Source organism: Catharus ustulatus, chromosome 11 (assembly GCF_009819885.2).
Source record: "Catharus ustulatus isolate bCatUst1 chromosome 11, bCatUst1.pri.v2, whole genome shotgun sequence".
Classification (NCBI taxonomy): Eukaryota; Metazoa; Chordata; class Aves; order Passeriformes; family Turdidae; genus Catharus; species Catharus ustulatus.
Genome location: NC_046231.1, coordinates 15,495,380 through 15,520,136, shown reverse-complemented (window position 1 = coordinate 15,520,136; position 24,757 = coordinate 15,495,380). Strand labels below are relative to the sequence as shown.

General features: G+C 46.6%; 1 long non-coding RNA gene across 1 annotated transcript; it reads right to left on the bottom strand.

Annotated features, from left to right (window-relative positions):
* Positions 1-21,516: 21,516 nt before the first annotated feature.
* On the bottom strand, positions 21,517-22,140 carry LOC117001578. Its single transcript, XR_004419066.1, has 3 exons — positions 22,108-22,140; positions 21,704-22,017; positions 21,517-21,630 (listed from the first exon to the last, which is right to left on the bottom strand). It is a non-coding gene; the product is annotated as an uncharacterized LOC117001578 (long non-coding RNA).
* Between the last annotated feature and the right edge of the window lie 2,617 nt (positions 22,141-24,757).

Below are 24,757 nucleotides of genomic sequence, written 5' to 3'. Positions count from 1 at the left end.
GCATCAGGAATAATTGTGTGACAGAGCAGTGCACTGGATCTGTCAGGGTTGGAGTTAACTTTCTTCCCAGCTGCCTGTGGTGCCCTGCTCTGCATTTGTGCCTAAAGCAGTGCTGCTGCTGCTGCTGCTGCTGCTGCTGCTGCTGCCCCAGAGATTTGGCTGCTGCTGAGCAGCACTTGCACTGTGGCTGGGCTTTCTGCTCCCTCCTCCAGTCAGGGGGCTGGGGACAAGGTGAGAGATGGGGAAAGGACCCAACCAAAAGGATATTCCATTCCTTGTGATGTAGGCTCAGCAATAAAAGCTCAGGGAGAGGAGATGGAGGAGAGGGATATTTGTGGGCATGGTGTTTGTGTTCTCAAGCAATGGTTGCACATGCTGAGACCCTTCTTCCCAGGCAGTGACTGAACATCTCTCTGCTGTTGGGAATGACTGAATTAATTCTTTTTGTTTTTGCTTTCCCTGTTGAACTTGATCCATGAGCCTTTTCTCCTTCCTCTCTTTCTCCCCACAGAATGGAGGGAGCAAAAGATGGATGAGTGTTTGGATGCTGGTTGGATGTCAGCCCAACACTCAGCTCCTGTTCCTAATAAACATTGCTCATCTTGTTTTCCTGCATGAGATTACATTGTTATTGCAGAATGTTCCTCTGCTTTTACATTTTCACCCACTTTTACATTTTCCCTCACATTTCATTTCTTTCCAAATAATCGTCCCAATTCGCTCTGACCACCCACACCAAAACAGCTGGCTATTTCTGCAAAGCTGATTAGGAATGGCACCCTTAAAAACATTGAATTTAACTAAATGAACATTTAGTTTTCAGAGAGAATTCATGGAAACCCAACCTCTGAGATGGTAGAGACTGATACTGTTTTCCTTCCCTAATCCAGCAGGTTCATACAAAAAGGTTGGAAGAGACTGGTTTGAAAGGAGCTGCTTAAAACTTGATTCACACAGAGTCTCTGCCCAGCTTTTCTCACTGATGCCATTGCAAGGTGCCTCATCCACAGAAGGTTGCTGACAAGGGCGGTCTGAGCCCCCAGGAGGATGGCTGAGCAGCTGGCCAGAAATATCTCATCTTTTCACTGTGTCCATTCCACACAATCTCTGCTGAGCCCGTGGACTCAGGAGCTTCTGCTCTATAAATGCAACTCCTGACTTGCAGCAGCTGATGGATGATCCACTAAGAAGTTGTAGTTTGCCATTGCTGCCAGCAAGTTCAGCCCAGCCTCTGGGCACTCACATCAGCCATGTCTTCACACCAGTGGAAAGTACAATTTTTCATATTTTTTATTTCCTTCTTTTCAGCTTTTTTTTTTTTTTTGTGCTTCCTGCAGTTTTTATAGAAAGATTTTTTTTTTTAATGGATGAATTGGTTCGTTATTAATTGTGTTTGCTCTGTAAAATGATGGGTATTTCTAGCAGAATCCATCCTTTTAATCCAATTCTCTGCCACATATACACAAAGGGAAACAAAATGCCTTTAGGACATCGTATTTGTAAAGAACATTAGTAATGCAGTGAGGTGGATCAGCATTCATTTGAAGACTAGGGTCTAAATTTAGATTTATTCCCAAATGAGAAGGGATTTGTGGCCTCAATTTCAATAGCCATTTCAATCCAAAACTGCCACAGGAGTTAGTGCAGTGAGAAGTTTTTGCTTTGGAGTCTGGGAAGGAAAAGTAGATTAGAAACTGGACCTCCAGCCTTCAATGGAAATTTGTGGCAGAAATTCCTTGGATGTCTGACTTTACTTTCTGTCCAACTTTTTTGTGAGTTCTCAATTTCACCAAATTCCCCCTGGTTTATGGTAGGTTACCCATAAAAGCCCAAGTGTCCCAGATTGATACAACAAAGCATCCATGCCTTTCTTAGGTTTGTGGTTTGGTCTTACAGCCTCTGAACTTGCTTTCAGTGAGACATTCCCTGCTGTGGAGTGAAAGCCACAGCTCCAGGTGAGAGATTTGGTTTGGGCTAGAAGTGTTACCCTGCTTTACCATGGCAGAGCTGGGGGGGTTGTCACTGCAGAAGAGCTTCTGTGTTATCTGTAACCCTGAAAATGACAAAGCATTTAGAGGTATGTGGGGAAGACTCACCGAGTTATCTGTAGCTTATGAGCAGATCTTGTGCAGGATGCAAAGCTGGGGTCAATTCTGTCATTTTGTCTGTCTGTATTAAGTGTCATAATCTTTGCCCTTTGTATATGTGATGCCTCCATCAGGGAACATGGTAATGAGTTTTCATACCCAGGGGATTTTAAATCCCCATTCCCCTTCAGTAATGTATAATGTCAACAGCAGCCTTTGATGAATTCAGCTTCTTCTTCTTAATTAGATGCTTGAGCAAGAGATTATTAATCCGTTTATCTCAAATTCTAATTGTACCATGAATTGCTTGCTGTTTCATGCCCAAGTTTATGATCACAGTTATCTCCTTACAACCTTTAAAGAGTCATATTTGTAAGTGAATGTATTTCTGGAAACTCTAATTGTTGTGTTCTCATTTGTATTACTTTCCTCAATATGTGTATGTGTAGATATTCTGAAAGCCCCCCTCCATCAGCCAGGGCTATCCCTGCAGCACAGCAACTCAGCAATTGCAGCTAGATGCCATTTCATGGTAGTGACATCAGGCCTTTAAAAAACAAATTTTAGCACCAGTAAGGGGAGCTGGGTGCTTCTCATGGCAAAGGCTGAGGGGTTTATACCAGAATTACTGAGCAGGCTTGATTTGGAGACCTACCAGCTTTGAAATGCTCGTTAAAATCATCACCTTCAGTTGTGATACTAATGTGCAATTACTAATGATCCTATAGATCTAAAAATCAGTCCTAGGATATTTCAGGGCAAGCCAGTCCATTTGTTAAAAGAGCATGTAGTTGCCTAAGTGACATGCACTTGCCTGGATACAGCCAAGGATTCTTTTGAAAATGTCCTCAGAGCAGACAGAAGGTTTTTTTCCCTTTGAGCAGGCTGGACTGGCCTAGTTTGCAATCCGTGGTGAATACTGCAATGGCTCCATCTGCTGAAACAACTAAATCACTGGGAGCTTCAAAAAGTTGCAGCAAATGGGATTTATTTTTTTTCTCCTGGGGTCTGTGCTACTCATCCCCGCTGTGTTTCTGTGTCTGGGGAGGGCTATTACAGAATGGACTGAGAACATACCACAGCTTCTCTGTGTCTGTGTGTCCCCATGGACTAATGATATGGAATAATAAATGATAGTGGGTGAAGCCACTTTCTCAGTGTTCCTGTTTTTATATGGGCTGTTGTGTAGGGCTGCTGAGGGCAAACATGGATTTAATGGGACAATCTAAATGATACAGTGATATCTGGGAAGAGAGAAGGGTGTTAGAGTGAGGGTAGCAGGTTTTCCTGTTGTGTTCCCTGGTTTTAACCATCTATACTGGCTGCTATTAAAAAATTCAAACAAACCCTCCCACAGCCACTTCCTATTCTAAATCCTGTGGCAGATGACAGCTCTTCTGGCACCACTGGGCTCACGTGCTGCCAAAAGTTTCCTTTCCAGGGGTGTTTCTGATGTCCTCACTGACAGCTTGTCCTGCTTGTCCTCTCCAGTGCAGAGCTTGTTTCTCGTTAGGGTCCCTGTATCTCCCTGCTGAACAAATTCCAACCAGGATGAGGCCAGCTGCTCCCACCCCTCCAGTTCTGGGAGGCCCCTCATGGCAGAAGCTGTGAGCTGTTCACAGGCAGCTGGGCTCAGTTTAGTTCCCAATATGTCCAAAATAAAACCATACCTGCACTGAGTGCCACTGTATCTTGTTTAGACAAGAGGATGGGTTTAGGTGTCTGTTTTGAATGCATCTGGCAGACTGCATGAACAGAGATATGTGCAGCCAGATTAGCAAGCATAGGGGAGTTTCTTGCACTGTCTGCACTCAGGAAGCTGTGGTCACTTGGTGTGTGAGCTCCTGCTTCACTGCAATCGTTTGACTCTCCTTTCTCATAGTTGGAGAGCAGCTGACCTCCTTTGTGTGTCTCATCATGAGCAGGTGAATCCATGCACAGAGCCTGTGAGAGGAGCAGCCAGGACACAAACACAGCTGACCCCAGAGCCCTTTGTCAGAGTGGTTGGTAGCAGCCATTAAAAACTGTGATCTGTTTATTCATGGGCTGAGCTCAAAACTCAGATTTTGCACCCTACTGTTTCCTGAACCCCTCCCAGCTCTGCCAATGATGTACTTTGTGACTTGGGGAAAGTCAGAGTTCTCTCTCTCAGTTTCCACTCAGAGACTGTCTTTGAGCCATGGAGATACCTCTTGCCTCACCAAGACTGGAAGGATTAATTGACCTGTGCATTTGAAGTATGGGCCAGACCCTGCACCAGTGCCCAGAGGGAGGTTTTAACATTGCTTTTGAAGGGAGGAGAACTGGGATCCAAGTGCCTACAAGTGGGCAAACCCCACAGTGTAAGGGCAAGTTAATTGGTAAATTCTTTCCCCTGCCTCCCTCAAACCTCCCTGTTGGCTTTTCTTACTCAATAATATTCCTGCTCAGTCTTCAGGCTCAGCTTTCTCCTGAGCTGTGTTTGTTCCTGCTGTTCTTTCTAGCAGGGCTCTTCTGCTTGAAAAAGGCACTTTGATTTTTCTGTGCTCTTGACTTGAAGCTAATGGGGTTCATCTGCTCTGGTGAGTCAGAGAAAGTTCCTTTGCATCTCTGTCGTGTGAGCTGAGCGCAGCAGAGCCTCTGTGGAAGACAGACACGGCATCATATAAGTAAAGAGTGTGTACAATGTGCCCAGCTCAATCTTGTAACTAATTCAGTGTAAAACATGCCCTTTTTTTGCCATGAGTGTATGGGGAATAATGGCTAAAGTTATTTCAGTTCCTCTCTGCCTTTGACAAATTTGAAAGCAGTGTTGTGCTAATACTGAGGGGTTTGTTTTGAATGCTACACTGCAAGCTTCTTTTTAGTCAAAGTCTTCTTTATTCTGCTTTTTAACTCCTTTGCTCTCCTCTTCTTAGAACATATGAATCTTTTTAATGTAGTACACAATGTTTTCTGGTTATACTACTGGTATTTTGTGGGGCACATAACCTCAAAGCAGAGATTTTTCATTACAGGATCTGCTTTTAAAGTAACCCAAGAATGGCAGTGTTGGATTCAGGCTTCCCATGTTGTCTGTGTGTGGCAATTTGAAGTCATTTGTACCAGAGACCCAGATGAAACCTTGGAGACAAGAGAAGTGATGCAGTGGAGGAGTTCATAGTCAGAGCCAAAACACAGAGACACAACTGATAATCTTTGCAGTGGCCTGGCTGTTCATGGTGCCCCATTGGTACATTGGGGCAGCAGTGCTGGGGGAAGCAGGCACACCAGTTAGAGACTGGGGTGATCTGGGTCTGGGCTGGTGGAAGGGCCCAGAATGAATCCCAGAATACAGGGGAGAGGGATCCCTAACCCAGCTTGCTAGAGACTGCCCAGGGATGAAAGCAAAAGCAGAAGGGGGTGCAATATTCCTGCTGACACCATCACCTGGACATCATGAGAAGCTGAGTAGTGCAGGATCAGCCATTCCTGGTTATGTAACTCATTTGTGGCCTCAGATTCATTTGATCCCTTTTATGCATTTTGTTGGCAGCAGAACATTCCAGCCATTGCCCCAGGAAGGATGAAAGAGGGCAGTCAGAGCAGATCACATACCCAGTGAACCTGAAAGGGAAAGGTAACTAACCATCCTTTTCCAGTGGTTGCCCTCTTCTCTGTCAGCAGAGCAGGATTTTTATAACAAATCCTACCTCAAGTTGCTGAGACAGACCAGCAAGTGGGTAACTTCTTCTTCCACCAAAGCAATAACTATCCCTTTCATAATCTCTTAGATGTAACATTATTCCTTAAAATCCAACCTTTGTTGAAAATTACTGATTTTGGAAGTGACCTAAGACTGCAAAATTCAAGCTTGGTGTTGTATGTTTGACAGCACTTTGGGTATAAGAAGTTCTGCCACCTCCTCCTGCCTGGTCTGTTTTGTGTGTATGTGTCTTTCACCAGCCAATGGGGACAGAGAAAAAAGTTCAAATGGAAAACATTTTTAGAAAATCACAAGTGTTGGTGGCTAGTGAGTATTTCAGGGCACATGCAGGTCCTGAGAACATTTTCAAACACATTTCTGAATGATCCCTTTTTAGTGGCTGAAAAACTGAATTTGCATCTTTGAAAAGTCCCTTTGCTTGGACACCTTGGGTGCTGTGAAGCTTCCAGTGTTTTGAAGGTCAGGGTGTTAGCTTAGGTTCCCAAAGGGCAGTCTAACATTAGATATCTGTTTTTTGAAAATCCCCAAACTCATCATCACGAGTTCCACGTGTGATGCATGTCTCACAGGCCTGCAAGCCATCCAGGCAGGCAGGCTGCTCTGCAGAGCCCTGCTGATGGTGGCTGCACACTGTGCAGCAGTGCAGGAGTGCTCTTTGATCTGCTGGGCAGAGATAAGGCCCTGCTAAGAGGAGGTATTTACCTTAGCAGCTCTCTTTGATGGGTCCTCTCATTTGTGAGAGTAGAGCTCTGTGTCTGCTCAGTTTCTCTGAACAAACACCACACCAGCTTTCCAGCACAAGGCTCTGGGGTGCTGTACCCCTGCACTGTGCAGGTTCTGTGCTGGCTGGGGCAGGGCAGCACTCAGTCCAAGGGATGGATGAAGTGGATTTTATCTGCCCTGAAGTGCAACTGGGGCTTAGGAGGCTCTGTCACCTTTGTCCTTAGAACAAGGCTGTAAGCCTGATGAGTGCTTGGTCATTTGGGGTATGCAAAGATGGAGAACAAATCTTTCACTGCCCCATCCTTTAATACCAAGAATTGTCTTAGTGACCTCAGCAAACCAGCAATCACCCTGTGCCATTACAGTTTAGATAATTTCTCCTTGTCATCCACTGTTATCCCATCAATGTTGCCGTCCTGAGCTTGGCACCATCCTGTTTACTGCCACAGTATTAGTCCTGAAGGAAAGATTAAAGTCCCTATTCTTCTTTTTATGTGAGGTGAGGTTATGGTAGGGATTCAGTGATGTGCTGATCACAGTTCTGTGCAGGCACAAGAGGATGTACCTGCCCCATTCTCAGGGCTGGGAATGGTCTTCACAAAGCCCAAGGCTCTGCTTAGGATTACATGAGTTTCAACAACGTGGTGACTCCCATCTATTTCCCAGCTACAGCTAATGAAACCCTGACCAGGTTTGATGTGCTGTACTATGCACTGATACAGCACCCAGAGCTCCACAGAACAAGGTGAATGTCAGAGCAGAACAGTTTTACACTAGATCTTTCATTAAAAAAAAAAAACAGTGGTATTTCTCTTCTTTCTTCCCAGACTCATACTACTTTCAGCTACTTTGCTACTACTTGAATTTTCAAAGAAATTCACAGGACAAACACAGCTATATCATTAAAAGGCTCCTGGAAGTAGTGAGAAAAATGAGACTGCACTTATCCCTGTCCACTTCAGAGACTCCCCCTGGATGATAACAATTCTTGTGTTGAGCCAAAAGATTCATACCAAGGTTGGCAGCTGCTCCCTGGGATGCTGACATTACAGCTGTGTGTCAAACACTGCCCTGTCACACAGGCATGTATCTTCTGCTGCTTGGCAAAACGTGGGGAGCTATTTCTGAGAATGAAGAACTATTTTCTTAACTCTACTGGGCCCTGAAGGAGTAAACACACGTCCTACAGATGTATATGCACTGCTAGAAATGCAGCCATCACCAGAGCTGACACTCCTCTCCTTGTGTCCGATAAGGATGCAATTTTGCTGTGAAATAGTGACAATTTCAGACATTACCAGTGGTATTTTGCTACTCATCCTTTCCTAGTCCCTCTCCCTTTTTAAGGATATTGGAATGAAAGTTACTATTTGTCAATGATTAACCTTTTAAAGGGCTCTTGTAGGGTCCAGTGATTTCACAGACATGATATGAAGCATGTGGAGCTTTCACCTCCTGGCAGTGACCCAGCCCAGATGAAGCCCTCTGGTCTAGCAGCTCATCACAGGCAAGACTGAGCATGGTCCAGTGCAGGCAACGTGCACAGTGAGGGCTCTGAAACACTGACAGAGAGAGGAGTCCTTGCTCTGAGATGTTGACATCTTGTGTTAGAGTGAGTAATGTGCTGGGATGTGTGCCAGCCTCCGAGACCTCCATGGGAAGGCAGCAGTATAAGCAATTTCAGTGTCAGTTAATTACACTTGAAGACACTGTGGTGGCTGTGGTATCTAAACACAAAATAGTCAGAGATGCAGAGTGATGCCTCAGGACATGGTGACTTTAGTGTGACAGAATCAATGAAGGGCTTTGAAGTCTTGTCTTGTTTTCTTTGCAGATATTCCTCTTTGATCTCACACTGGGGTTTTGGTTGTTGGTTTTGGTTTTTTGTTGGGGTTTTTTTTTTTTTTTCTGACAGGTGTTGGGGTTTTGTTTAATGTTAAACCCCTGGATCCAATGTCACATTTAACAAGAGCTGGTGGATGTAGTCCTTAGCCTCTGACATTTGAGGAAAGTTATGGCTGACCTGCATTGCTGAGTTCTCCAGACCTCTGCAACACCTTAATGCTGGTGTCCTGCAGGACTTGCCCCCTTTACCATGACTCTACCCATCCTCATCCTCATCTGCCCCACAGATGATGCTTCCAGTGCCTACTCAGTGCAGAGAAAGGAAAGGGGGGCAGCATCAGGGGTGCTGCCTGTCTCGTTATGGTCTCTTAGATAATCTCTGTTTTCTCCTCTCTGTGAAAGACTGCAATTTTTCAAGCTACTTTGGGATCCACAGGAAAAAAAGCTTTGTGGCTGCATTAATACAAATAATTCTTTTCCATGCTTCCTGTGGCACTCTCCCAGAAGCTGTCACTGGCTTTGTGCGGGATCTCTGGCAGAATTTCTCCAGAACCCTTTTTCTGCCAACAGTGTGGGCAGCTGAAAATAGCAAAAGATTATTTTTTCAAAAATTAGTGGGGGCCATAAATTGTATTTTTTATGCCTGTGTAAGTATGATATGGTTGTAATAAAGCCATTGCTGTATTGAAGCACTTAAAATAGCTTCCCCTGCAAGCAGCTCACACTGGGGGATTTGCTGTGGATGCTCTTGGCTGTTAAGCCATCCCAACAGAACTTTTTTGTGCCTTTTTGTCTCATATAGAGAAAACTGGAGGACTTTGTCCTGCTGCCCTTGGCCTGTCCTGCCTGCACAGGAGGCTTCAGTGGAGAAGGCTTTACAGCCATCCTCATCCTCTCTTGGCCAGTGCCAGCATCTCATCAGAATATATGGACTTACATGCACCAGGGGCTGCAGCTCTGTTTTCTCACCAGAGCAGACACAAAATAATGAGTCAGTTTGCAGGGCCTTCCAACCAAAACTGTGTGTACCTTAATTCCTCTCTACTTTTCCTTTCAGTGCATTTTACCAAATATACATGAATCAGCCAAACTAACAGATGTAAGTAAGTAGTGCTGGTTTATTTTCTTTAAGCATATTCTACTTCATGTCATTGCTAGAGGTGATGTTCTAGTCCGTTTTATTTGGCTTTTTTCTGGAAATAGACTGTTTCTTTCTTACAGAATACATCTGAAATTAGCAGTAAGGTCAATCTGCAAGGTTTTTGTTGAACAGCTGCTCTGATGTGATTTTTACAGAGTTCACCTTGCACTGTAGAACAAAGGAGGTCAGAGGATGCAAGCACGTGAATTCTGTTCCCTTCTAAATGCTGTCAAATTCCATTCATTGCCCTTCATGGTGGTGTTACTGAAACAACTTCACACAAAACGCCAATACCAAAACCAGTGGATTTCCTGGAGTATCTGTGTAGGGTGTCTTGTAGAAATCATTATTTTGTGTAGGCTCTTTCATCAGTTTTTATGAGGCTTGAAGAAGTATCTGTCCTTTTCAGTAGAAAGGCTTTTTTGGATAAGAGTATTTTGCGGTATTTTTTTAAAACCAGCCTGGAACTTAATCTGCTACCTGGAGAGTATTTCATTTCCAGCTCTTTCCTGGCTTATTTTCGGGCTGTTGTCTCCTGGCAGTGTAACTCTTTGGTGGTTTGGGGATCCAAGTGTGGTATCTGATTCAGCAGCATCTCATGCATCCCGTGGATCCTAAGGAAGGAGGCTGTGAATGGCTGTGTGTGAGCTGGGCAATGACAGCCTGTGCTGGCTGGAGCTCACACTCTGCATTCACAGCCAGCTTCATGCAGTGGCTTGTGGTGACAGAGCCAGGAAGAGAGGAACACACAGAATCTGGGCTGAGAATAAGAAACAGACCTTTTTACAGAGCTGGAGTGAAAATTCCAGTACTATTTAGGAGTCATGTCCCTCTTCAAAACACTTGTGCAGGAAGAACCATCTCATATCTGTGTGTTTTTTCCTCCCTGGTTTCGTTCTGCCCACATCAGTCACGTCATATTCCTGTGCAAAGCTCCCCATCCACAGGTCCTGACCCACTCAGGGGTCTGCATTCCCTACATGGGAATTCAGGAGCAAAGCTGCTGCTCAGGAGGAGCAGGGGGTCTTTTGCTGCTGCACTTCAGAGCCCTGGTGACCTTCAGAGCAAGTTGTGCCCTCCCAATAATTCGTATTATTTTAAGTGGACTTGGGCCCAGACTCAACAACCAATTTAATCCCCAAACCTCCTGCTGAAATTAATGGGCTGCAACATTCATGTTGACTTTAGAGGGATTTCTGTCTTGTGATTCACTCATTGCTTTTTTCCATATCTGAACCTTTTCCATTCTATTTAAAGTGTACAGGGACTGTGCACAGCTCTGCCATCTCTGCTTGTTGCACAGTGCTCTTTGCACACCCTTCAGGTTGTTAAACTCCGTGATATTTGAGGAAGAGTATTAATAGCTAGGATTCTGCTCAGAGACTAGCTTTGAAAGCTTCTAGGATGGCATTCAGGCTGCATGGTCTGTGGGGCTGCCAAACACTGACTTCAGAGAATTGTAGAATCTTGGAATGGTTTTTTAAAAGGGACTTTAAAGACATTCTAGTTCCATTGTCCTGTTATGGACAGGGACACCATCCTCTAGACCAGCTTGCTCAGACTCCCATCCAACCTGGCTTTGAACACTTCCAGGGATAGAATGTCTACTTTTAATGCAGCAGCTTCCCTGGATAAGCCTCCATCACCTGCTATCCCCACTGCAACACAAAACACTAATCACTGGGAGGAGTAATTTATAGGTGGCCTGGATAAAGTCCTTGCACCTTTGTCTTGACTCTTCCAGCATTTACACCCAGATGTGAAGACATAAATAATTAGCACTGAAATTTTGCTGTGGACAGCTGTAGATTTCCAATTAACAAGTCTTGTTCATCTGGGGGATGCATCTGCCAGGGTGCCTTGTACTACTGCTGCTGTCAAGACATGAGGATTGATCTGTGCTTCTGTGCACTAACATGCAGAGAGGATTCAAAGCTGAGATTCTCATTATACCTGTGTTTTCCCAGCTTGCATTCATCTGACTCCCTTTGCTGCTGCCTGCCTTTCAGGCTGTGCATGCCCAGGGAATGATAATGCCAACAAAGCAGAGCTTCCATGTAGGACAGCTGAGCCAGGTGCTGCTGGCTGCCGTGCCCAGCCATGCGTAGTCCCTCAGGATATCACACAAGACATGAGAGGACCTTGTTTGACATCAGTGTTTTTCATACAGCATCCACCTGAGCCCATGTTTACCTCAACAGTCAAAGTGCATCTTGGCCTTGCAGCCTGGTGTTATTTTCCTTGCCCCAACATAAAGCCTCAGAACACTCTAGAGTAAATTGTGATAGGAAAAATGTCTGAAACTCTCTTTTCTGAGGGTTGTGAGGAGCAACTTTTTCTATTTGTTTCTTTCTTGAACTATCAACCTTAAAATGAGGGTATGGTGGATATTTTCTGTCTGCAATTCACCTGACTTTTTCCTTAGCTGTAGCTCAGTGTCTTACTTTACTCTGCAGGGGACATTCAGCAGAGGACCCTGCCCACCCCTTCCAAGTGTTGTAGTCTGATTTCAGTGTCATTTTACCTTATCTGAGAGATTCTCCTGTGCCCATGTTTCTGCTGGAAAAACTAGCTGGTGTTCATCACTCTTCTAATCATGCCAAATTTTCAGTATCTCACCTTGTTTGCTTCCTTGCAGTTCCTTGGCGTTTAACCTTTTAATTGCATCTTTTATTTTGTTTGTTTGTTTGTTCCAGGATCAATGGCTGCTAAAGTCAATTTTCCCATTAGTAGTTTAACATGGCATTCATGGCATTAGACTCTTACACCTTAGAACAGGCACCTTGTGCCAGGGAGCAGGAAATTGTGAAACCTTTCAGTGAGAACCCACAGGAGATAACAGTGATAACACAGTGAGGTGCAGACAATGCCACGCCTGCCCCAGCCATGCCCGAGGCCTCCAGACAGGAACCAGTTCCAGCTAATCCTGCATTACACAAAGCTGAGCTCAGGCTAAAGTCACCTCTTGGCTCACACTGGCGCTTCCTTCAAAGTTTGCCCTGCTTTGGATAGGATGGCCAGCCCAGTGACCTCCAAATTATTCTGTGATTCATTGCCACTCTTCCCTGGCTCCATGACCCCGGGCAGAAGGTGGCCTGTGTACGAGCCCAGGACTCTGAGCATGGGCAAGCTCTCTAAAGAAGATTCCCAAAACTGCCCAGGCAATTCCTGTCTGATCCAGAGGTGTGTCAGGGGAATGACTGTGAATTCCTGGAAAGCCTGTGTTTAAAGCCTAAGGGCCCAACACCTCTAGTTTCTGTTTCTGTAAAACTATAAAATACTATTTCACATATTTACCTGCTTTTATCACAATACTGAGCTGTTAGTAGTATCTTCAGTCTTGTGTAAGAGTCCTCATGCTTGGATAGCAACACAGGTGTAGTTCATGATAATTAACAGGTTACAGCTGCTGTGTGCAGGCAAGGTTCAGGTTGGTAAGACTCCTGGAAAGCAACATTGTGCTAAATAAACAAGAATTTGTGAACTAAAAGTCCCGAGTGGATGTGTTTGCTGACACTCTGCTCTTTTAATGAAAGCTTTTCTTCTTAAAATAACAAGTTGCACATGTTTGCCATCACCACAGGGCATCTCCTCATCCATTCTCTCTCCAGGAGAAGAAGGCTGAGGAATAAGAGCACAGACCAAAGCTGTCTCAGCCTTGTTTCCTTAAGGGCTGTTTGTCATACTCTCTATTCCAAAATTACCTCATTACACAGCATAGACCCATATAGCTTTGCAATATACTCTTAGTACCCTGGTCTCATTTGGTCTGTGAACTTTTTTATATCTGAAATATTTTTATTTGTTGTCTTTTTTAATGTCATATTTTAAAGCTTCTCATGGTGCTTGACCTGCAAACGGATACTAAAAACCAAGATGAGGTAAGTCTCTCTATAAGAACAGCTGCTGTGGAAAGGGTACATTTATATTAGATTATATCCAAACTGTGCTGAAGGAATGGAATTGAACCAAGAGGGAAATATGATTTTTATTGCCTGCTTCTCCTGTAAACGACACATCATTTCATCTGGCTCATTTTTTTATTGGCATTTTCACTCCTGCTTCAAGTGCAGAATTACTGTGATTTGGAGAGTGGCAATTTTACTGAGACCAATGTCTTTCAGGCAAGGTGTCTTTCACCTCTTTCAAAAAGTGTGCTGCTGCTTAATTTGAAACCAGACTGTCAGACATGATTTGGGTTTGTTAAGAACTGTAAATCAGTTTTCAAACTAGAACACTGGCACAAGTCTAATTTGACAGATCTCTGGCATGACAGAATTTAACAAGTCAGGTTCAGTACAAAATACATGTTTGACGAAAGCAAGACAAGACTTTCACCAAAAAAAAAATTCAAAGCCCTGGTGTATCTCACATTTAGGATTGTCATTGATGTTGTGGAGGACATCTTGATATCACTAACAAATGACAAGGAGTCAGCAGCTAAACAAAAATGTGTATGTCCAACTACAGATTCCTTGACCAGAGCTGAAGTCTTTCAGAAGCTGCTGAGACAGAACAGTTCTGATAGAAAAAGTGAAATGACACTTTATCAGAAATTAATTTTGCCAGATTTTGAAATATTTCATTTTCAAATGAACACTTTTTATCCTCTTTAGGGGTAGATGAATTCATTATACCTGTATACTTTAGCCAGTAAAACCCTCTTAATACCTGTTAATACTAATCACCTATATATGTATAGACATGCATTATTTTCATTAGATATTTATTTAGGATATATATCGCTAATTATACTCTTGAAAAAAAATATTAAAAAGTTAAATGTTGAATGCCCAGAAGTTCGAATGTGGGTTTCCAAAGGCAGCAACAATTGGTATTGACCAAGAAGGGAAACAGGATCTGCAATGCCTTAAAGGAATGGGGTTTGATCTGATTGAGAGAGAGAGAATTTATGTAAGATCTGATGTTAAAAAAGTTGATTATGATTTTCAAGAAGTTTCATATTAGTCAAGAATCCAACCTTTGTTTTCAAACATCATTAGATTTTTTAAAATGTGTAAAATGAATTCAAATTTATTAGTGCTTCATGTAGATGTTATAGTATTATTTTATATTAAAACCAGAAGTTATTGACACTTGCAGCAGGTCAGGGTGCAGGTCAGAGCTGTCCTGCTCCCCAGCTGTGGTGGCAGTGGGACAGGGCAGGCAGGGATGGCAGAATCCCTGCTCCAAGGCAGCCCTGGTCAGTGGGATGCACAGCACGTTTTCAGCTGTGTCATTGCTGTTCTCTCATTTTCCAAGGTGCTGTGAGGAGCTTTGTGTCCTTGCCATATCCTCTAAGCCAAAAAGATATCAAGTGTCCTAGTGTCTGCTCTCCGGGGATGCTGGCTAATAAAGTGCTCTCCAGCCAGCTGCCAGTGCCTGCTTCTTAGAAATAACCAAAACTCAGGAGGTTACAGAATCCATTAACCCCAGGATGTGTTATTATCCCTAAGCAACAAAGATTTTATGAGCTAAATCACAGATTTGACAATATCTTTTAGAAAATAATGCCACGGTCCCTAAAAGCCATGAAGCTGTCTTAGAAGTCATAGGTTTTGGGTTTTTTCAGTAGGTCTAAAATTTATTTTTTTAACATGATGATGATGTCTAATTCTAAACAATTTTCAAGTTAAAAAAAAAATATTAAATATTTTTTCCCCTGATGAAATGGGCCTTCGGACCTTGGGCTCTGAGGAAATAAGTAAATATTGCAATACAAAAACATTCCACTGTCTTTTAAATCCTGACTGTTAATTTTTAAGGCAGTGTAAATCAATTGTAAGTTTGTGACACAGACACAGCATCTAAGAGAACTGCAAGATTACAGTATAATCAGAAGATGCTTTTTTGATTGCTTCATCCTTCACTGCTGAAAGCATTGAAACAAAGATGAAACTTCGGTATTCTGGCAGAGTCAGAGACAAGGCAGCGAGTGCTGGTACCTCTCATCTAGCAGATGTTTGTCACTCTGACCAACCATTCCGGTTCTCCCTGACTGCCACAGCTTTAAAAGGGAAAGTGGCACTGGGGCTGTTTGAATTACAGGCTCACACACCTTCAGCTCCACAGCAGCAGCGCTGGATGTGCGTCACGGCTCAAGTGTACATCAGCCAGGTGTGGAGGCTGCACTTTTCTCCTTCTGGGAAATATCTACAGTTGGCAGATCATTTCCAGAATATTTTCCAGCACCGAATTTTGCCACAATCTAAAGTCAGTGTTTTTGGAGGCTTTCTCTTGCTGCCCATGACTTCAGACATGTTTTTGGAGCTAAGCCTGATAAACCCTCTTGTCTGCAAAGGGCCAAATAAATACTTACCATCTTTAGTTAGTTGATTTACTACACCAACTGCATGGTCATGGTCTCTAAATTCTACATATGGAAAAATAAAATGGGATACTGCTATAGAAACATGGCATGGCTCACAGCAAACAGCAAGTGTTGCCTGCATTTCTGGATTCAAGGGTGGCCAGGAATCCAGCTGCTCACAGGAAGGTTTCAGTTGTGCTGTAAAAACCAGCCCACATGCAATTTGTGTCTTAACGCACCTTTACCTTGCCCATGGGAAGGATGCCCATGCAGTAGGATAGGTGTGTGTTTTCTCAGGGGCTTTTTATTGAAGCCTGGTTTAACTCTTCCTCTTGCAGGAATGCAGACTCACTCTTGCAGCTGTGGTCCAGATGGAATGCCCCAGCCTGGAGATGTTAGCCAGGCACTGAATGCTCCAGTTAACATGTTCTGTGTTTGAAAGAGGAAATACTGGTGCTGGGAAATCAGTAACATTAACCATCTTCATATTTTTTGAAGTATGAAGTTGCTGTGGGTATGTCTGTCTGTCTCTTGCATGGCTCTGAAAGTTTGGCTGCCTTGAAATTTGACTTAGAGGCATTGTAATTAAACCTTGGCATTTGATGTACAGTAATTTCATGATTATAAGCTACACTGAGTATAAGCCGCACTTCCAGCAACTTTTCATTCTTTGTCCATACATGAGCCGCACCTGATTATAATCTGCACGTTACAATACAGAGTGTGATAAAAGGTATCTGTTCTGTCACCATCTGTTGAGGGTGGGGGCAGTGATCCTTATCTCCACGGCAGATAATCTGCTAGTGGGCCATCCATTGAAACCAGGCAGGGCATTGTTCTTTATCTTTTCACAACCCATCCTTCCTCCAGCCAGTCATTTTCTGCTCATGGCCATTGAGTCCCACTGTGGGACTGATAAAATTACTGCATCCCATTGGGAGTTGCTCCAGCCAGGGGGAAGAGCCCAACATTTCTTACCAAGATAAAAACAGAGGTTTTGGGACACTAAGGGAGCCCCTTTCTCCACTGGACTCCAGAGGAAAACCGGATTTCTCCACATCACCACTGGAGCTCCGGAGGGAAACTGCACCTTGTACAGGAGCACTGCTCCAGCTGAGCCACATCTGTCACTGCAGGAGGATGCAGCCACCATGGGATGGAACTGCTGCCAACACCCTGCCTGATGGGGTGTCAGGTTGTACTCTGACTGTGTCAGGGTTTGGGGTTTGTTTCTTTGTAGTACTGTATTTCTATTTTAATTTCCCTAGAAGAGAACTGTTATTCCTAATTCCCATATCTTTGCCTGAAAGCCCCTTGATTTCAAAATTATAAAAATTATTAAATATAATGCAATATGGGTAGGGGCGGGGCCGCAATGCATTATGGGTAGGCGGGGCCGCAATGCATTATGGGTAGGCGGGGGCCGCAATGCATTATGGGTAGGCGGGGGCCGCAATGCATTATGGGTAGGCGGGGCCGCCGCAATGCATTATGGGTAGGCGGGGGCCGCAATGCATTATGGGTAGGCGGGGCCGCAATGCATTGTGGGTGGGGGCCGCCGCAATGCATTATGGGTAGGCGGGGCCGCAATGCATTATGGGTAGGGGGCCGCCGCAATGCATTATGGGTAGGCGGAGCCGCAATGCATTATGGGTAGGCGGGGGCCGCAATGCATTATGGGTAGGGGGCCGCCGCAATGCATTATGGGTAGGCGGGGCCGCAATGCATTATGGGTAGGGGGCCGCCGCAATGCATCATGGGTAGGGGGCCGCCGCAATGCATCATGGGTAGGGGGCCGCCGCAATGCATCATGGGTAGGGGGCCGCCGCAATGCATCATGGGTAGGGGGCCGCCGCAATGCATCATGGGTAGGCGGGGCCGCAATGCATTATGGGTAGGGGGGCACCGCAATGCATTATGGGTAGGGGGGCACCGCAATGCATTATGGGTAGGCGGGGCCGCAATGCATTATGGGTAGGCGGGGGCCGCAATGCATTATGGGTAGGGGGCCGCCGCAATGCATCATGGGTAGGGGGCCGCCGCAATGCATCATGGGTAGGCGGGGCCGCAATGCATTATGGGTAGGGGGGGGCACCGCAATGCATTATGGGTAGGGGGGCACCGCAATGCATTATGGGTAGGCGGGGGCCGCAATGCATTATGGGTAGGCGGGGGCCGCAATGCATTATGGGTAGGGGGCCGCCGCAATGCATTATGGGTAGGCGGGGCCGCAATGCATTATGGGTAGGGGGCCACCGCAATGCATTATGGGTAGGCGGGGGCCGCAATGCATTATGGGTAGGGGGCCGCCGCAATGCATTATGGGTAGGCGGGGCCGCAATGCATTATGGGTAGGCGGGGGCCGCAATGCATTATGGGTAGGGGGCCGCCGCAATGCATTATGGGTAGGCGGGGCCGCAATGCATTATGGGTAGGCGGCCGCCGCAATGCATCATGGGTAGGGGGCCGCCGCAATGCATCATGGGTAGGGGGCCGCCGCAATGCATCATGGGTAGGGGGCCGCCGCAATGCATCATGGGTAGGGGGCCGCCGCAATGCATCATGGGTAGGGGGCCGCCGCAATGCATCATGGGTAGGGGGCCGCCGCAATGCATCATGGGTAGGGGGCCGCCGCAATGCATCATGGGTAGGCGGGGCCGCAATGCATTATGGGTAGGCGGGGGCCGCAATGCATTATGGGTAGGGGGGGCACCGCAATGCATTATGGGTAGGCGGGGCCGCAATGCATTATGGGTAGGCGGGGGCCGCAATGCATTATGGGTAGGGGGCCGCCGCAATGCATTATGGGTAGGCGGGGCCGCCGCAATGCATTATGGGTAGGGGGCCGTAGGTTTTGGCGCTGGATGGATTTTCGGGGGGGTTCTTGGGTCGTCCCCATTCAAATTTTGTGCAGTTTTGTGCACGAGGGAGGTGTCCATGGGGCCACCGCACGCCAGTAATTATCGCTAACGAGCTCACGTTAATCAGAGGCGCTGTCCCACCCTCCAGTCCTTCCCCCACGGCGCCGAGGTCGAAGGCTCCGCCCTTTCTTCTTTTTTCCCCCCCCCTCCCGCTTCTCCTCCTTCTCCTATCCCAGTGAGACCCTCCTAGGGCAGCCCCAAAACCGCCGCGTTTTATCCCAAAACTGCCCGGCTGGCCGAGGGGGGGCTCCTTGTGCAGAGGGTTCCCGTTTTCGGAAGATCCCATTTTTTGGGAGAAGTCCCCATTTTTGGCGAGGGTCCCGGCCTTGTCCGAGCTTCGGGCACTTCATGCACACCCTGGTGCGGGCGCTGCCTCACCCCGGGGGGGGAATTGGGGGGGGGCTTGGGAGGGTGGGATCAGCGGGGGGACGGCACTGGAGGATCTCTGTGTGTTATGGGGTCTCTGTGTGTTCTGGGGGGTCGCGCCCGCTGTCCCCCTCCGTGACCCCCCCCATGTCCCCCCCTCCATGTCCCCCCCGTGACCCCTCGGCCCCCCTGAGCTCGGGGGTCTCCAGGAGGTGCTGGAGCAGCTCCAGCTCCGGGCGCTGCTGGTGACGGACGACGTTCTGTTCACCGGTGAGTCTGGGACCCCGGGAACCCCCCCTGATCCTCCAGGGGGTCCCAACTGCCCCCTGCCCTCCCCTGGCTGGGAATTTTTTGTGGGAATCTCGCCCTGGACCAACCTGCGAGGGGCGAGGGACTGAGGCAGTGGCTGAAGCCTTCCGGGTGAGATCCCTGGGGGAATTTGGAGGGGCTCAGATCCCCTGGGGGGTTGGGGGGGTTCTGGGTGGGGTTTGGAGGCAATTTCGGAGGAAATTTGGGGATTCAGACCTGCAGAGGGTTTGGGGGGATCTTGGGGGAAATTCAGGGGGCTTTGGAGAATTTTGGGGGGAATGTGGGGGCAATTTGGGGAGGCTTTGGGGGTGGTTTGGGGGGACTGTGGGTGGTTCAGACCCCCAAGAAATTTTGGGGTTCAAAGCTCTGGGGGGTTTGGGGGAAATTTCAGGGGATCTTGGGGGCATTTGGGGGGCTTTGTGGGGAAATCTTGGGGAATTTGGAGAGTTTTAGGGGGCTTTGAGGGAGCTCTGGGTGGGGTTCAGACCTCCAAGAAATTTTGGGGTTCAGAGCCCTGGGGGGTTTGGGGGAATTTGGAGGGGCTTTGGGGGAAGAATTTGGGGGCACTTTGGGAGGGGTTTGGGGGGAAAAATGTGGGGCACTTTGTGTGGAAATTTGGGAGAATTCTGGGGGGGCTTTGGGGAAAATTTCTGGGGGGCTTTGTAAGGGAGTTTTTTGGGTGGTTTTTTGTTTTTTTTTTTGGGGGGGAGGGGTTCCTCAGGGTCTGCAGCAGTTCCAGGGGGGCTTTTGGGGGTCCTGACCCCCCCCACACCCCCCTCCCCAGGACTTCACGGTGTCCACAGTGCCCGTGGGGGGCGGGGGGCACCTCAAGGGATTCCTGAGCATGGCTGACCCCCAGACCATCGCCCAGGGCTGCAGCCACGGCGCCCAGCGGGCCCTCAGGGTGGGGAGGGGCTTTGGGGGGGGGGGGAATCCCAATTTGGGGAGAGGGCTCCTGGAATTTGGGGAGGGGTCAACTGGGAGCTGCACGTAGCGAACCACGGAGCCGCGGATGAAGCGGTTCTTGACCGACAGCTGGGCAGGGGGAGACTCCCCCCAAGGGTGCCCCAAAAAGCTCAATGAGACCCCAAAAACTCAATGAGACCCCTGAAGGGGCCCCAAAATTCAGTGAGGCCCCAAAAAACCCAGTGAGACCCCAAAAATCCGGGTGAGACCCCCCCAAAAAAATCTGCTGAGACCCCTAAAAATCTGCTGGGATACCCAAAACCACACTGAGACCCCCAGGCAGCCCCCAAAAACTCAATGAGACCCACAAAACCCACTGGGATCCCCAAAATCCCGGTGGGACCCCTGAACAACCCCCAAAAAACCCTGTGAGACCGCTAACAAACCAGGTGAGACCCCCAAAAACACACTGAGACCCCGAATTCCCCCCAAAATCCCACTGAGACCCCCCAAGGGGCCCCCAAAAAACTAAATGAGACCTCTGAAGGGGCCCCAAAATTCGGTGAGGCCCAAAAAAACCCATTGAGATCACAGAACAGCCCCCAAAAAACCCCCCTGAGACCCCCAAAATCCCACTGAGACCCCCAAAGGGCCCCCAAAAACTCAATGAGACCCCCGAGCAGGCCCTGAAATTCGGTGAGAGCCCAAAAACCTCTGAGACCCCAGAAAGGCCCCAAAAACTCACTGAGACCCCAAGCAGCCTTCAAAAACCTGGTGAGACCCCAAAAATCCAGGTGAGGCCCCCCCCAAAAATCTGCTGAGACCCCTAAAAATCTGCTGGGATACCCAAAACCACACTGAGACCCCCAGGCAGCCCCCAAAAACTCAATGAGACCCACAAAACCCACTGGGATCCCCAAAATCCCGGTGGGACCCCTGAACAACCCCCAAAAAACCCAGTGAGACCGCTAACAAACCAGGTGAGACCCCCAAAAACACACTGAGACCCCGAATTCCCCCCAAAATCCCACTGAGACCCCCCAAGGGGCCCCCAAAAAACTCAATGAGACCTCTGAAGGGGCCCCAAAATTCGGTGAGGCCCAAAAAAACCCATTGAGATCACAGAACAGCCTCCAAAAAAACCCCGTGAGACCCCCAAAATCCCACTGAGACCCCCAAAGGGCCCCCAAAAACTCAATGAGACCCCCAAACAGCCCCCAAAAACTCACTGAAACCCTCTGAGAACCTCCAAACCCCCCTGAGCCCCCCACCCCGCACCATGTGCGGGTATTCTTGGGGTCCATGACGCTGATGTCCATCAGTTTGATGTTCAGGTACTGGGGAGAGAACAAGGGGGGGGTCAGAGGGGTCTGAAACCCCCCACTGACCCCCCTGGGACCCCCCACTCACCTGATCCACCGAGTGCAGCGTCCCACAGGTGCTGGGGAGAGACAATGGGGAATTTGAGGAGGGGTCTCAGAGGGGCCCTCACAGAGACCCCGCCTGCCCAGCAATCACCCCACAGAGATCCCCACCAATCCCCGGCACTCCCAAAATCCCCCCTGACAATTCCAGACCCAGAGACTCATTCCCATCCCCACTGTGGGTTGAACCCCTGCACTTATCTGTCAGAGATCGAGGTATTAGAATCCACATCAGGTGAGAAGAGCTGTTCCACTCTCTGGGAAACTCCTGCCATCACTGGGCTGTTGTCTCTTAGTCAGCTACAATAAAGAAAACCAGGCATGAAAACCAGGCATCAGTGCATTCTCTCAGTAGCATACAAGCCAAACCCTGATAATTTCACCACTCACCATCTCCCAAGAATGCCCGGAGCCTCAGGGCACATCCTGCAGCTGCACTCAGAGGCTGGCACTGTCCTGGCAGGGTAGGCCTGGCTTAAGAAGAGACAAGGTGATGTGGCATGGCTGAAACTTGACTGGATCTACACTTGTTCTCCCAAACTCCCTGGCCACCTCCTTTGTCCCTGGACCATTACCTTCATCCCTGGACCATTACCTTTGTAATGGGCCATTACGAGCTGGGTGCGGCCCCAGGAGCTTTCTTTAGCATGATAATGGGAAGAAATGCTACAGCGAAAAAAGAGTAGGGGGGAACAAAGCCCCCAACCCCCAAAACCAGGGCAGCACCAGAAAACAACGTGGGAAAGGTAAAATGAGCGTGTTTTCTGCCAGAAAATGAGTAATAATATTAATCAGAACTTCTGGAGAAATTTAGGAACATCACTTTCATGTGATAAATACAGGCCATGCCCGTCCTTCCAGCCCAGGTGAAAACAGGAAGGAAAACTACAGCAAAAGCAGAGTAGTCTCTTATTTGGATGCATTTCCTAAAGGCTCTGTAGTGTTCCCTGCCCAGCTCAGGAGCTGAACTGCTCTCGCAGGACACAGCGTCTGAAGGAACGCTGCAGCTGTGATATTAAAGCCACCAAAACCAGTTACTAAATAGAAACCGATCCTTACCTGGTTCGATGTCCCCATCTCTGGCTCGTGCTCACGGGGGTTCCCTGCTCCAGCACAGCTCCCGAGACCTGGCCTAAGGCGTTGCCCTACCAAGCAGAAGACAAGGGGTTAACAAAGCTTTGGACACGTTCCGTCCTCAGAGCAGTTAGACAAAACATCCATCAACATGGATCTTTAATAAGGACAGCTTGTACCTAGGCTTGCAATGGACTTTTGTATGTTATTACTGCAAAGTCTGAACTTATTTTGATATTAAAAGTGTTTTAACAAGGCTTACCGTGAGCTCTGCGCCCTGCCCTGCTCCAAGCCCTAGGGAACAGCTGGATATCCTCACAGCCATCCAGGCTGAGGCAGCTCTCACATAGGCAGAGTAGTTATAAAAGCATCCCCAGATTCATCAACTGAAAATCAGATTTTCTGACAATTAAAATCAGCTTTAAGCAAAAGAATTGAGTTATATCCATAACTATAAACGAGCAAAGATGCAACGTCTTTTATCCTACAGGCACTTTACAGCTGAGAGTTTCTAACACAGTATGACAAATACCTTGTAGCTTCAAGAGAACTGAAACAGCTTCAGAAAATTAAAATATGGCCGTGGCAGTTATTGCTTTTTGCAGCCTTTTTAAAGGACTGAAAGTTTTCAGATTCACTGAGGCTGATCAGCAGTTGCAGAAATAAGTCTGTGGAATATGAGCAGGAGCTTCTGTTCAAGGTTTGTTAAAAAAATCAATTATTCAGGTAACATAGGAACCTCTTCACAGCCCAGACACAAAGGTGTATTTCCCATTATGGTAAAAATCAACGTACTATGCTGGCAGTGCTGTGTTCTGCAGCTGTGTTCTCACACACACTCGGGAACACCTCGGCACACACAGACACAGCCGGACACGTGCACCCTCAGAAACGCTCAGACACACTCATGCACACTCGGACACTCAGAAACAGACACACATGGACAGAATAAATATAAAAAGTGATATACGGCTCACCCTGTATATAATAGGTGATATAAAACATGCCCCCCTAGGTAATAAGTGAAGTTTCACACGTCCCCCATGGAAAAAGTCATAAATCACATGCCCCTCATATAATAAATGAAATAATTAACATCATTAAAAGAATCTAAAGTACTAGAAAATAGAAAAAAAAAACAAGACCAAAAAACAAACCAAAACCCTACTTTAAAAATCCATCCTATAAGTATCCATGTTCCCTAAAATAAAACTAATAAAAGGCACCAAAACAGCCAATCAATCAATCAAACTACAAAAATTAAAATAGCACAAATGAACCTAACTTAACAACACAAAACTAAAATTACTCCTAACTCAATTAACTCGTTATGCCTCAAACCATCAAAACAAAAATACCACTGATAAATAAACACAAAATCAAAAGATAAATTTAACCATAAAGAGTATCTCCCAAATTATCCATAACTATAAAACATGTATTACAATCAAACAAACCAAATTAATAAAACCTCTATAATAATAAACCAACATAAACATACACTAACACCCCATATATAATGTTCCAATTATATTATTAAAAAACCTAATAAATTAGCTATGACATGACCTCAAACCCACCAAAACAACCGCTACATACTCACAATAATAAAAGCTGTCACAAAATAATTAAAAACCCATCCTCCGCCTTATGCTACAGCCCATAACACCATCGTAAACCTTATAAACATATCCTTTAAAAACAACACCTCACCAAAAACAACCCAACTGTAAAACACAATTCAAAGAAAACCTTTTCAATACCAAAACTAAGACCTTATCATACACCATGTATAAACAAAACAAAACTATACATTATATTATGGAAAAACATCTTAAAAGTACCACATTAAAAAAAAACTTTCAAATATTAAAAACTGCACCTAACAAAAGTCGTCTAATAAATTCGCAGCCAAAACTCCACCAGCAGAGCCAGTCCTACCCAAAATCCCCATCACACATATCAA